Here is a 14331-nt window from a genome sequence, read left to right on the forward strand (position 1 = left end):
TTGTTGACATCAAGGAGTCTTGGGATCATGAAAGGATAGCATTGGATACTAAGACTTTTTTTTTGCAATCCCTTGGTCAGAAACAACTTCACTTTATTAGCATCAGGGCTTTCTACAGATGTAGAGGCACAATGAGGACAAAACAATTGAGTCCAACACTCTCAGAAAATAAATTTAAATTGTACCATGCCTTCTCACTGGAGTCGTACCCTCAAGCATACACCTTTTACCTAGAAAGGTGCATATAGCATATTGCACTAAAAGGTAATTATGATCTAATTATTTACCTTAAATCTTAAAAGTACACTATATCTATGTTTCTTCGTGAACGTAAGGTAAGATAAGGATACCTTCTGAGCAAAAAGGAGAGCCACAGGTTAGTACCATTTTTCTGATAATCTCATCACTGAAAAAATCTCTGCATCGGTAAAATCAAGCCCACGCTAATCTAGTGGCTGAAGTAGTGAACCTGTGACCTAATGACTACAAGTTTGATGATAGTTCTCTTCCGGACTCTCCTCCAAGCTCCTGTCTGCAGTTTCACCGGTTTTATAAGCACAGCTAGAGGGCACTGGGAGAAAAGCTGATGCCCTGAGATGTTCGTCATGACCTTTTATCATGACTCTGGCTTCTGTGAGATGACTGAATAAAGATAACATTTTTCAATTTGTTTGTATGATTTTGTGACAGTTCTTAGACAGTTCTATGTTGGCCAAGAGGTTTTCTCTTTCATTGAGGCTTAAAGGTTAAATCCTGTTAGAAAGAGTCCTGGCCGCGCTGTTTAATAATTAATTCTTTCATTTTCAGTAACTGCTTTACTCTTATTAGAGCATGGGATTTGAGGTGGGAATACACCTTGTACAGGATACCAGTCCTATCAAACACGCAAACACACAGACACACAGACACACACACACACACACACACACTTAGGGGTAATTTATGATAACCATTCAAGCTACTGGCATGTTTCTGGAGAACCTGGAGAACCCAGAAGAAACCCAGACGGGAAGACCTTGCAAAACTCCCAACGACAGTACACAGAACAAAGCTGTGAGAAACCAAAACAATAAAAATTTAGGAGACTGCAAAAAAAAAGAAAAAAAGATTGACAAAAAGAGACTGGTTCAGGTGTGCTTGAAGCTAGAACTGAATAAAATGAGGCACTGACTGGGGGTTCCTGAGGACTGTGCTGAGAACCTCTGGTTTAGCGGTTTGGGAACTGGTTCAAGACATCAAGCATTTTTTTGTGTATGAAAGTGTTAGTCACAGAAATATGACTCATTTTTCCGAGTGTATCAGTGTGCACTTTATCTAGTAATTTGGGTTCTGAGAAGACTCCAGGATAAAGGAGGGAAACTGCCAAAATTCTGTGTTTGTGGTCAAAACCCAACATGAACTTTAGATCAACGTTTGTTCACCTGATCTTTCACAAAAGGAGCTTAATACAACCATAGCTTCTAGTCCTAGAGTATCCTTCATTATACTCTATAGGGCTTAATAATTATCTGGTTAGCTATATCAGTTGTGTCAACAGTAGGGAAATCTTCAAACCGTGCATGGCAGGATTGATCTGGTCAATACCACAGAAACTTAAACACTGAAGCAGCGTTGCTCAATTAACAACCTTCGTGTTGAGAAATGCAGTGTGACAAATTTACTTCTGCTTCTGATGAGGCCCTACAATAAATCCCAAAATTCTTGTCAATATAATGTTTATACTGTATTTTTTTTAACCTTTTGATTTTGGGGCTTTAAATCCTGTATGACACAGGACACAAATTAGCGGTTAGCTGTTGAGGAAGCTGGCAGTAATTACTCCACAACCCTGACTTGAGAATGCAAGCAAATTTGCTTTGAGCCATTCAGCTGTGCTTGTGTTCACCCAGCTCCCTAAAGCTCTCCTTTCTGAGTCACACATCCACTCCACATTCCTAGTGGAGGAATCAGTTAGCCTGACTTTTGCCATAAATCTTTGTCATAAGGGAGTGACACAAAATGTAATGCAGAAAAAAGGAAGTGAAGAAAAGGGAAATCAGGACAAGTCGCAACATTGGGCGCATGAGTCACTTCCGAAACAGAGACCCCTGCAACAAAGGTCTGATTCTTTCTATTATTTCTAAGGAAAATGGTCATTAAAGGAATGTGAAACCACAACCGTCTGACTTTTTTTAAACCTGTGTTTTCTATGACATGGCATCCTGCAGTTTATCTCTTGCGGTTAGCAATATTTCTCATGACGTAGTACTGCTTTGTACGTGGATGACACATTGTAATTTATGTTACTCCCAACAGACAGGTTGAAAGCGTTGAGAATAATCTTTGGGTGGGAAACTTGTTGAAATGTTTTCTTCATTTTTTTGTCATTGCGCTAGAGGAACATTTTTATCAGTTATCCAGGGCAACCCAGGACACCTCATGAAAAAATTCATTTGCATAAATTCCTTGTAACACCAAAAAAAAAGAGAAGAAATTATGTGAATATTCGATCGTGATTTACAGAAGTGTAGATATCCTGCTCTTAAAAATGCTAAGTTAAAAGTTATAATATGCTTCCTAATTTTTACTCGAGTGATATTTGGAGTGTATGTGTCACACCCCCTTGGAGACCTTCACGTCTCCGGTATCGCCCAATTCATCATTATCCACACCTGTCTCTGATTAATTCTCCTGCCATCCCATTATCCACTGCAAAATCTTGGCCTGTCCTTAAGTGCGCGAACCCTGAACATTAAGGTTAATGTGTTTACATTTCCCTTGCTTCACTTTACTGCGTTGGAATCAGTTGCTAGAAATTTTGTGATTAAAAACTTGCACTTCCACCCACGTTGTTGGATCTGGTCATCGCAGTCAAATTAAGTAAACAATATACATCTTTAAAGAATAAGCGAGTTATACTGTCTTCGTGAATAACACCTTACATGGAGATTCTTAATCTAGTTTCAAAAACACCCAAAATATTGGATACATATGGAATAAAACACTGCGTGTGGTGTTGTTATAGGAAAATAATCGACAACGGGGTGGTGTAGTGGAGTTATTGTTGCCACAGCAAAGTTGAATGCTGTTGCCATAGAAACGATAATGCGTTACAACAAGCGCAATAATATAATCCTGTGATTTGCAGCTGTGCTACTGTCAGAAACTGCTATTATTAAAAATTCATCAACAGCTTCTGACCAATCACAATCCAGAACCCAGCAGAGCTGTGGTGTAACGCTGGTAATCTAGGGGTTCACCTATATTAAGTTAGGAATGAAGTGAGGATTTAATGCTGAAATTTTGCTCATTGCTGTTCAACCCTCAGACAGATATGACTACAGATTTATCACAAGTTACGTGAGAGTTATGCACACGGGAACGGGGTTCATCTAAATCAGAGGTGTATCTCAGTAACTGCAGTGCCACTATCTGACCATTTGATGTAGCCTCAGAATGTTACATTTAGAAACTATGGAATGCCATTCATGGTGAAAATGTATTTATTATTTATTTTATCTATGTATTCTCACCGAATCACATCTAATTAATAACCATAACCCAATCCTAACCATCCCCATCCCCTAAACCTAACCCCAACCCTAACCCTAACCCCAACCCTAACCCAACCCTAACCCTAACATAACCCTAACCCCAACCCCTAAACCTAATCCTAACCCTAGGGTATTAGCATTCTCTGCTATAAAGTGCATAAACTGAGGAAATCAGAGAAATTATTCAAAGACAATGCTTATCTCAAGGACATATATTTTTATGGAAAAAATTATGAATTAAATTAAAATGAGCTGAAAGCATATGATTATTTGTGGGTTTAAAGGCAAGTGTTTGTGTTTAGCCCTGTCTTGCTTCTACTCAAACAAACATCTGGCAACCTCAAAAGGTGCGAACTGCACACAGGTGATTTTAATAATCTGAATGTGGAGCTCAGAAAATCCACTTGAGCATGTGTCTAACACAACTCTGAATACTCGTAACTTTCCCCACGTAAACATTAAAGTCGTTTTTGGAATTAAATTACAGACTTTGACTACGCCAGATAACATTTTAGACCAAATGATGAGTGAAAGTTTAAAAGCAACCTAAGAAGGCAAAAGGAACATTTCTAAAGTTTTTTAAGAAATTATTGAGGTCATGTCACTTATAATCCTCTAAAAAGAGACAGTCTTTATAAGTGTTTCAATTTTAATGCTTCATTTCCAATTAAATTTCATTCTCCTCAAGTTTAATGTGAACCTTAACCTTGTATAATATACCCATATTAGGAAATAACGATCTTCTTTGATAATGTTCAAAAAGGAGCAATGCAAGCAGGTTGTATCGCATTTCTGGAGCATCACGTGATGCATTTTTCCTCAAATAATATTCTCAATTATAATAGCTTCCACTGGACTGACACGAATAACACAGATTGTTTCCCTTGGCACTAAAATGCTAATGCCGTCCTGGCGAGGTAGAATTACACTGTTCAGCAGTGGAGCCACTGACCTCAACTCGTGTCACACACAAAAAAGTACCCTTACTAAAAATAACCCTTCTGCCGAGCCCGAGGAATTCAAGAATTTAATTTAGTTATTTGATCCATGAAAATTAGCAGGGAGTTCACTTATTAAGCCTTGGACAGATTTTGGGAACTCCTTAGAGACTGTGGTTATAGAGATGCCACGTGTGAAAGGTATACACACACACACTTAGACAAAATTAATTATAATTACTTGTCTGTTTTGGCCAGGCTGAAAGGGTCATCCCTCACTCTGAGCGACATGTTAAAATCTTCACTTTACACAGCGATACTTGTTTCTGATTAGCACCATTAACTTGTCAATCAGTGGATTATCAAAGTGTGTTAGTAGCACAGAGAGAAGCAGCGAGAGCTACCAGTCACGCCATGACGAGCCGCAAGCCTGAACACTGGCATCCATTCTTTCTCTCTCTCTCTCTCTCTCTCTCTCTTTCTCGCTCTCTCTTCATGATATTTGGTGAAGCCATAATTACGGAGAGCAGTTGCCAGGGCAGCGGGTCAACAAAACAAATCAGTGTCCTGTCCACACCTCCCATCTGTGATTAACATCAGAGCTGGAGATTTAAGGATCTGTCTGCGCCATCCTCCGAAGGCTTGAAAAGATTCTGGGTCAAGCCCATGTAACATTGAGTACAAAGGTGTGGTGAAGATTAATCGGGTTTTCTCTGTTTTCCCATTAAAGGAGATTAAAAATGGAAAACCAAGCAGGACGAAATCAAACGACTGAAACAGGGAAGGAAAACATTCGTCTGAGTGACAGGAAGGGAAAGGAAATAAGAGCGAGATATGGAAGGAGTGTGAAAATGAGAGAGAATAATTATTGTTTTTATACTACGATTGGAAAAAAAGGGGTGGGGGGAGGGATGGAAGAGAAGGGTGGTGAGAGATGCCACTTTACAGTAATTCTTCATCAGGTTTTATTTTTCCCCCCACTGTCTGCGTGTCTGATTTTGGATATGAGACACTTAGTGATGGACCTCAAAGCAGAAACCTGTTTTTCTGGGTTTTTTTGGCTGAGCCACCAAACAAAGCCTTTAACCCCGAACATCTCCAAAGATGCCCGAATGTTTGACCTTTCACTTCCTTTTACAGTCTCCTCTGTTTTATGATTTGTTGTCTTGAAAGAGTTCCAGAAACACTGCTTATAGTGAGGAGCTAATATTGAAATTGTGCACATCAGTATTCAAAGTTTAGACTTGATGCATGCATAGGGGTGGAGTTTACCTTTAAAAAAGGGGCGTGTCTCACTTATCCATGATTCTGACACACAAAACTCCAGGAATGTCATGTGTGACCAAGATTAAACCTAGAAATATGACACATAGGGAATAAAACATTTAGATAATCAACGATGCTGTGGTGAGATGAAGCGGAGTTACTGTTACCACACCATGGTTACTGCAGCAACACCGCAGCAATTTGCCAATGATTCACTTAAGTTATCGCAGCTTTAAACAGTCGTTCCCTCACCCACTTCTCTTTTTCTCACTCTTGAGGTTAATAAGACAAAAATAAAAACACAGAGCTTGTCGTGTTACCGAGAAACCACGAAGTGTAAACTCGTCTGTCCTGAAGATGTTGAAAAAAAGTTACAGCTTTACCTTGGACTGTTGCAAAGCACTGACACTGGAGACTCCTTCCATAAACTTTACATAAACACATTTCTACTCACAGAAAACTTCACCAAGTAAACGAATTTCACCATTTTAGGGATCTATTGACGTCTATTGATATGCTTTGAACATAATCAATGTAGTTGTGACAATGGTCTGGGTATGCTTCCAAACAATACATAAAACAAAACTGAAGTTTTCTCAAACGGTAATGACACTTTACACAGTCCTGAAATGTCTTTGACTATCCTTTTTTTTTCTTCCTTCCGCAAGCCGTTGTCTTTTTCAAGCTTTAGTCTAACTCACAGAATGAATAAAAAATTTGGTGTCATTCGGTTCTTCACATCGCTGCATGACCATGTTCTCAGCTCACTGGTTCTCGTTTGTTCTGCAGGTGATGTAATGTGTTTAGGATGAAAGCGCAGTCATGTCCGGGTCATTTGGAAGCAGATGCTTAATTGTCATTTAATTCGCTTTGTGTTGGCCGTGCAGGAAACGGTTCAGGTAAACAGTTTACTCACAAAAATAGGTAACAGCTATCAAACCACATTCCAGCCTGCTCGTAGCCATGTGCCTAACATTTCAGAGTTTAGTTTATGGGGCTGCACAATTCTTTTTCTTGTTGTTGTCATCGCCATGCGAGGGTCTGTGATGCGAGCGGTTTCAAAGTTGGAACTGCTCAAACTCAATTGCACGTACACAAGAGAAAAGGCTATTTTTAGGTTGTTTTGTTAGAGCAGTTAAATGCTGATAAACGTGAGAAAAGAACCACACAGGCTACGTAAGTATATTTCCAGCTTCAATGCTTTTCCGGCTACACTGTTAACGATGAAAATAAATCAAATGGTGCAAGGAATGTGCAAAATAAATATTTGTGTCATATTACGCTATTTCCTAAAATGCACTCATGGAGACGACATGGAGATGCAGCTGAAATTGTTCGTTCTGAAACTGAACTTGCGTAGCATGGAAGCTCGTGCCCAGCTCAGAGAGCCGCCTTCCATGGAGGGTTTTTCAGCCATGTTCCTCTCTGAGAACCGGTCTGGATCAGTCTCTTTGAGCCAGCATGCGCCTAACTTTAACCCTAACCCTAACCGGATAGTGTTTCACAACCTGTGGCTTTGAAAGCACTCTTTCACGCAATGCTGCTCACAACTGAATTAATTTTATTTAGCTTTAAAAGCACAAAAGAAATAACTGTAGGGGAAATTAGTGATAAAGAGTGATAGCATTCCATCAAAACAAAAGGCATTGCTTTCATCTAGGCTCTCCTTTTTCCGACTGTTAGACTTAATGTATTATTTGACTAGTTTACACAGAAATATAGCATTAGGTCAGTAGGTCAACTTTTGCTAGATGATTTGCTAATACTAAAGCTAATGCTAAAACGTATCAATAAATGATTCTGCGTCCTTTATTTTTCAAAATATTATGGTCCTGTGAAAGTTACTCAGGTAGAGTCACGCTTATCAACAAAGCATAATACAGAGCGATGATGACGCATCTCCTCGATTTTACACCATTTATAGAGAGTTCCTCTGCTGGCGTGTATCTGGGTTTGCAGTTTCGTGGTTTTATATTTGCTCAGCAGTAAAAAGAGGATCCATTGTTGCTGATCATGATGACAGAAGCCGATCGACTCAAATCTGTGACGGAAATCTGGCCTGCAGCGTTTCACAGCGAGCGCAGCGTGTAATGAGATATCGACTTTTCCTGGAATAATACAATGAACACGCTCTGTGTGCTGAATTGGGTTTTATGTTCAAGCTTAAAAGCTTAAAACCTCTAAAGCTATCAACAGATTATTTAATCCTGTGTTTAATGTTTTCAGTCCTGAGGGGAACGATTATCATCATTCATCCACGGTGGTTTTACACAACTTCACTGACAATAGTGACTTCAATGAAATCCATTGTTCTGATTTCCGAAACAGATTTTATGGGGCCAGACAAAGTAAATCAGTCAGCAGGTTCACAGAGTGATGGATGTCATAACAAAAAAAAACAAACAAACAAAAAAACATCTGTGAACAAAGAGTGATACTTTTTTAATTAAAGGGCCCACTGTGGAGGAAAAAAAGAGCAAAAAAAAAAGAGAAAGGAAAAAAGTCCCCATTGTGTAAAATAGGAGTTTCCCTTGCAGTTTTGACTGTGAATGTTGAATGTGTCATGTAAACTGTGTGAAAATAAAACCTGAAATAAAATCTAAATCCATAATGTTTACATGGGAAAAACACAACCCAGAATCATCAATGTGAAAATACTTTTTTTTTTTAATTAAGTGTGTAACATTTATAAAGGTGTATTGTACTTTCTCCATATAATATCCTCACAGGATTAAACAAACAAACAAACAAACAAACAAAGTTAAAATAAACTTATAGAATTGCACTTTTTTGTGTTGAAAAATCACTTGGGAACATAAATTAATCATACAAAAAAATGCACGCGGAAACATTTTTTAATTAAGCGTCATCATTTAAAAAAGTTATTGAAATTGTATTATACTTATACCCACAAAAATAACAAACAAAAACAAAAAAAGGAAACTTTTTAGGTTTACACATTTACGAATGTCAAATTTTTTTAATTAATAGACTAACATCAAAATGTTATTTAACTTGTATTATACTTGTACCATATAATATTCCCACAAGAATAAACAAACAAATAAATTGTTCAGTAAATATGACAAAAAGAAATCACTAAAAAACATGACAAAAAAAGTAATTTTACTTATTTTACTGGGTTAAAGTTCGTATAATTTTGCAAGTGCTCATGTAACTAGAACAAAAAGTCATGTTTACTTGAACCAACTGAATATTAAAGTGGGGGTGTGGTTTATGAACTTGATTTGCATATAGGTTTAGACTTTAAACTGATTTCATTTTGAGCATTATTGATGGGTTGTGTTTAAGGTCTGAGCTTTAAGCTCAAAGGCTGTTGTGTATGAAATGTTTTGATGGATCAAGTGTTTCAGTAAAGTTTTCTTGGTTCACCCTCTTTGGGAATGTAGTTATTTTGGGTTCTACCAGTTCAGTCTTTATGAAGGCTGATGTAAGTGTGTTTACTCAGTGGAACGCTAATACTGGTTGTAACCGTTTAAAGGTACATTAGATATGATTTCTCAAAATCTGTCAATATTAGCTGTCTACCAGTTAAGTAGGTGGTCATTTTTTCTTCATAATAAGCTCTTATGAGCTTTAAGCTGCAGTATTAGCATGTTAGCAGGGGGCGGAGTGAAGGCATCTGAGGGAGTGTCTGTAAAATGACGGACAGGATAGCCGTGTAAACACAAACACACATTCTGGACCGCTTTCCAAAGGTGTTTTCTCAGCAAAGTAATACTTTTCTACTCAGGTGACGACTAAAACCATCAGGGTTTTTATTTTATCACACTCTATATATATTCCAGCTTATTTATATTATTAGTAATTAAAAAAATAAACTTTACAATGTTAGTGGCCAGTTAATAGTAATGATACCTTATAGAAGATGTGGACTTTTGACAGTGTTGACATTTATGTAGCTCATTTGAGAGCATGTAGTTAATTTTATTTATGGAATTTAACTCAAGTTTGAGTAACGTTGGCATTAAAAAAGAAAACTGATAGTAACGTTTATTAAAAGTAAACCTTCCTTAAAATATGCTTAGTTTAATTTACTAAAACTTTTTGTGTGGAAATTGTTTTTTTCAGCATGGGCATAAAAATAAATGAAATAAAAAATTCACTAATTAATAAAAAGAATTTACTTTCATAGGCATATAAATAGAAAGAGATATATAAATCTACAAGTATTTTCTATTCAGTAAGTTTCATTTTCTATTCTAATTAAACTTTGCTAGAATTTTGCTAGATGTTTTGGTAGGCATTTCAAGGTTTTTTGGCATTTAAAAAACTAGTTACACTGTTAATTTATTAAATGGATTAAACAGTAATGAAATACTGCATATATAACTGATACATATTTGTAAAAGAGGCGGATATGAGGTCTGATATAATTTTTAGAGTTGAGAAACATAAAATAGAAAAGCAAAAAAAGAAAAAGAAAATGGACTTGTGGGCAGTGTGAAGTCCATCAGAATCCAGAGACGGCACACAGATGTTTCATCAATATCAGAGTGATGTGCGATTACTTTCAACGATGGAACAGGAAACTCGATTTTTCATCAGGAAGCCGTTACTATAATGACCTCTTGCTCTCTCCGATATAGTAGCATCTGCTTCATTATTTTTTTGCAAAGTCAAATAAAATTGGTTATAAATTTGCCATGGTACAAAACATGTTGATTAGGGTTAGGGTTAATCAAAGGAACAACACTGTGGCTAGCAATGAGCATAAACCAAAGATTACATTTTGATGAAAGAGAAGGTAATAAAAAAAGTCTTTGAATAATTAGTATTTGAGTTGCATGATTCAGTATTTGAGTGTTTGTAGTAGTATTTGAGTTTTTTTTTAATATACATCCAATATGAGTTATTTTTGTAAGTATTTTGAGGTACTGTTTGATTACTATTTTGATTACTGTTTGATTAGTATTTTGCGGTACTGTTTGACTGTTTGAGTTGGTAAAGTTATTTGAGTTAGTATTTGAGTTATCTGAAGAAGTATTTGAGTTATTTCAGTTGATTTATTTGAGTTGAGTTATTTGGATTAGTATTTATTTGAGCTATTTAAGTTAATATTTGAATTATCTGAAGTAGTATTTGAGTTATTTGAGTTGTTATTTGAGGTAGTATTTGAGTTAGTATTTCAGTTCCTTGAGTTAGCATTTGAGTTGGTAAATTTATTTGAGTTAGTATTTGAGTTATTTGAGTTAGTATTTGAGTTATGTGAGTTGGTATTTATTTTAGGTTGTCTTTGAGTTAGTATTTGAGTTATGTGAGTAGGTATTTTTTGAGATAGTATTTGAGTTAGTATTTGAGTTATGTGAGTTGGTATTTTTTGAGGTAGTATTTGAGTTAGTATTTGAGTTATGTGAGTTGGTATTTATTTGAGGTAGTGTTTGAGTTAGTATTTGAGTTATCTGAAGTAGCATTTTTGTATTATTTGTCATATTTGAATAATATTGAGTTAATAACGTTATGTCATGCAAAAGCTAGTTACTTAGCAAACATAAGGTTCTGATTATAGAACCTGAATATTTTGGTCACTTCATGAACTATTAGCAACTCTGTATTACACTGGCTACAAAAAGCCTAATGCCTTCACGTACACTTTCACTGAAATGAAACCGTACAGCTTTGTTTATTTAGCTAACGTTTGGAGGGTGTGTCTGATTATTGGAAACCGGCTTTAACCTGGTTTACATGACCATGTGACTAAACAGGTAATGATCAGATTATCAGTGTTCCAGTTTATCGGTGATAACTGTTTCATGCTAGCTCAGATGATAATTGTAAAGAGCAAGAGGCTTAATTGGGGTCTCTTGGTGATTCATTATGAGGTGTGGTCAAGTAGCGTGAGACCAAAGCTGCAAGCGTGAGACTGGGTTGTAGTGTACACGTGAGGGAGGTAACACACCTGCCAGGCCGCCTTACTCACCTCCCAAAGCTGGGAAATCCTGAGACAGCACAAATGAAATGCTTCAAACGCTTGCTGACATTCGTAATTCCAGCAGCCACACACCTGGATTTAAACTCAATCTCAGTTAATAGTGGATCAAAAGGTTAAAATAACGTGAGAGACGATGTGCTTCCACTTCTTAGCTGAAAATAAAAACGAGAGAGCCGTACATGTTGGTGGCTTCCCGAGGCCAACGCTCAAAAACTGATTATATGCCAAATCAATGCTGAAATAAAAAAGTGTAAAGGGTTGATCATGGAGAAAGCCTTTAATCTCATCAAACCACAAACACCTGGAGACGAGTTCAAAGCTGCTGCTGCGAGGTTAGGACTGGGTCATCATTAACTCTTACAGGATGTCTATGGGTCAACACCACGCTACCCTCAAAGGTTCTTTGTAGAACCCTACAACAATACAGAAAACAATACAATAGCAGAAAGTTTTCCAAGTACATTCACACGGATCTACTTGGAACCCTTTTTCATAGGGAAACTCTCTGTTATAGGGTTTTACATGGAACATTTAAGGGTTCCCCCAAAGGGACAACTGAAGAACCCTTAAAGGTGTATTGTTTGTAATGTAGGAAAATTTTTATGGAGGAGTGTTTTTTTTACGCAAAGGTTTTAGTAAGTAAGGGTTCTTTAAGGGTTCTTTAGGGGTTCATATCTTCCCCCCAAAAAGGGTTCTGCTTTTAAACCTTTCTAAAAGGAAAACAGTTTGTTGTAGGGTTTTGCACAGAAGATTTAACAGTTCCCCCAGAGGGACATCTGAAGAACCCATAACAGTGTAGTGTTTAATGGAGAAAAGTTGTATTAGAATAAAATATTTCAGGTGATGACTTTAGTTAACTCTCAAAGGTTCTTTGTAGAACCTTAAAACTGAGTGATTTTATAATAAAGTTTTCCAAGTACATTTTTAAGAGGCTAAAAACCTTTAATTTTAGCCTCTTTATTAAGCGGAAAATAGTGAGGAATAATTTGGAGTTTGTACCACACACTTACCCTGTTAATAGGTACAAAAAAGGTTCTTCAAGGATTCTTTAAGGGTTCCCTGGATAATTAAGGGATCTATATGGAACCCTTTCTCATAAGGAAACTCTCTGTTCTAGGGTTTTATATGGGACATTTAAGGGAACTGAAGAACCCTGAAAGGTGTACTGTTTGTAATGGAGAAACATTTTTGTAGAATTATTTTCCATTAGATTTTTTCTCAGGTGAGGGTTTTAGTTACTAAGGGTTCTTAGCTTCTACTTGGAATCATTGCTGAAACGCATTAAGGGTTCTCTCAGAGGGCCAACTGAAGAACTTGTTAAAATGTAATGTTTAAAGGAGGAAATGTTTACTAGAATAATTAGTTTTTATTAGAATCATTTTTTTCAGGTGATTACCAATGGTTCCTCAAGGGTTCTTAGCTTTTCTGATAGGAAAACACGTTGTTGTAGGGTTCTACTTAGAACATTTAAGAGTTCCTGAAGAGGGACAACTGAAGAACCCTTAAAAGTGTAGTGCTTAATGGAGGGAATTTATGAGAAAAATATTTAGGAAATCGTTTTATTTTTAGCTACTTTATTTTAGTATAAAGCTTCCAATGTAACATCTCTGTCTTTTTACCAATCAAAGGTTTTTGCACCACTGGAGTTTTTTGTTTTAAATTTGTTAATAAACATTCCTCCAGTCACTCATACTTAATCCATAGTTAGATGCAAACGTTTTTAAAATTACATAATAAATTGTTAAAATAGGGCATGTTCTGTCAACACTTGTGATGTTAAGTGCAAGTAAATGAATCATTTGCAGTATCAGCAGCGAGAAACCTGCTGGAGAAAATGTGGAAATAAGCTCATTTTTGCCCTCTTGTGCCCAAAAGTGCCCAGCTTGTGTATTTATAAAATACCTGCATTTTAGTGGTTTTACACTTTCTGTTAAAATCCTGAGTACAAATCTCAAAGCATCATAAAGTCGCAAGACTAGAATAATACTAAAAAGAAATAATATATGTTAAATTTAATAGAAAGGTGAAAAAAATACTATAAATTTAATTAATTGTAACATTACATCAGGAAGTTTAATGTGATAAGTGTTATTGAGTATATTATATATATATATATGTTCTGAGTCTATAAAAGTAAGATACATTAATAAAAGATTATACTGTATGTATCATTATTATCATTATATTATTATTATTATTAATATTACGTGTGTAAATTGGAATTTATTCGGTTTCTTTCTTTTTTTTAGAATTATTTTTTTATATTTCCTATAATTATTTACCTTTATATTCTACTTTTTTAAAATTTATTTAAGGTGCTAATGTTTTGCCAAAGGACTGAATTGTGATGTAAGTGGAAACACAACACTCAGCAATAACAGTCTCTCAAATCATTTTATTAAATTTATTAAAGCCTTACACTTCACCAAGGTTTCTTACATTTTAAGGCAGATAAACTTTTGTTTGGTCTCATTGTAGGACAGAATATAAAACATTTGCATAAAAGCAGAATCACATTAAAAGTTAAGAGGGATCATTAAGACAAATCGAGAGGCACTGTGCTGGGCTTCAGCCAACCAGATGATATTCCTGTTAACATGATCTCATGATTAAAAGTGTGTGTGTGTGTGTGTGTGTGTGT

Source organism: Ictalurus furcatus, chromosome 21 (genome assembly GCF_023375685.1).
Source record: "Ictalurus furcatus strain D&B chromosome 21, Billie_1.0, whole genome shotgun sequence".
Lineage (NCBI taxonomy): Eukaryota > Metazoa > Chordata > Actinopteri > Siluriformes > Ictaluridae > Ictalurus > Ictalurus furcatus.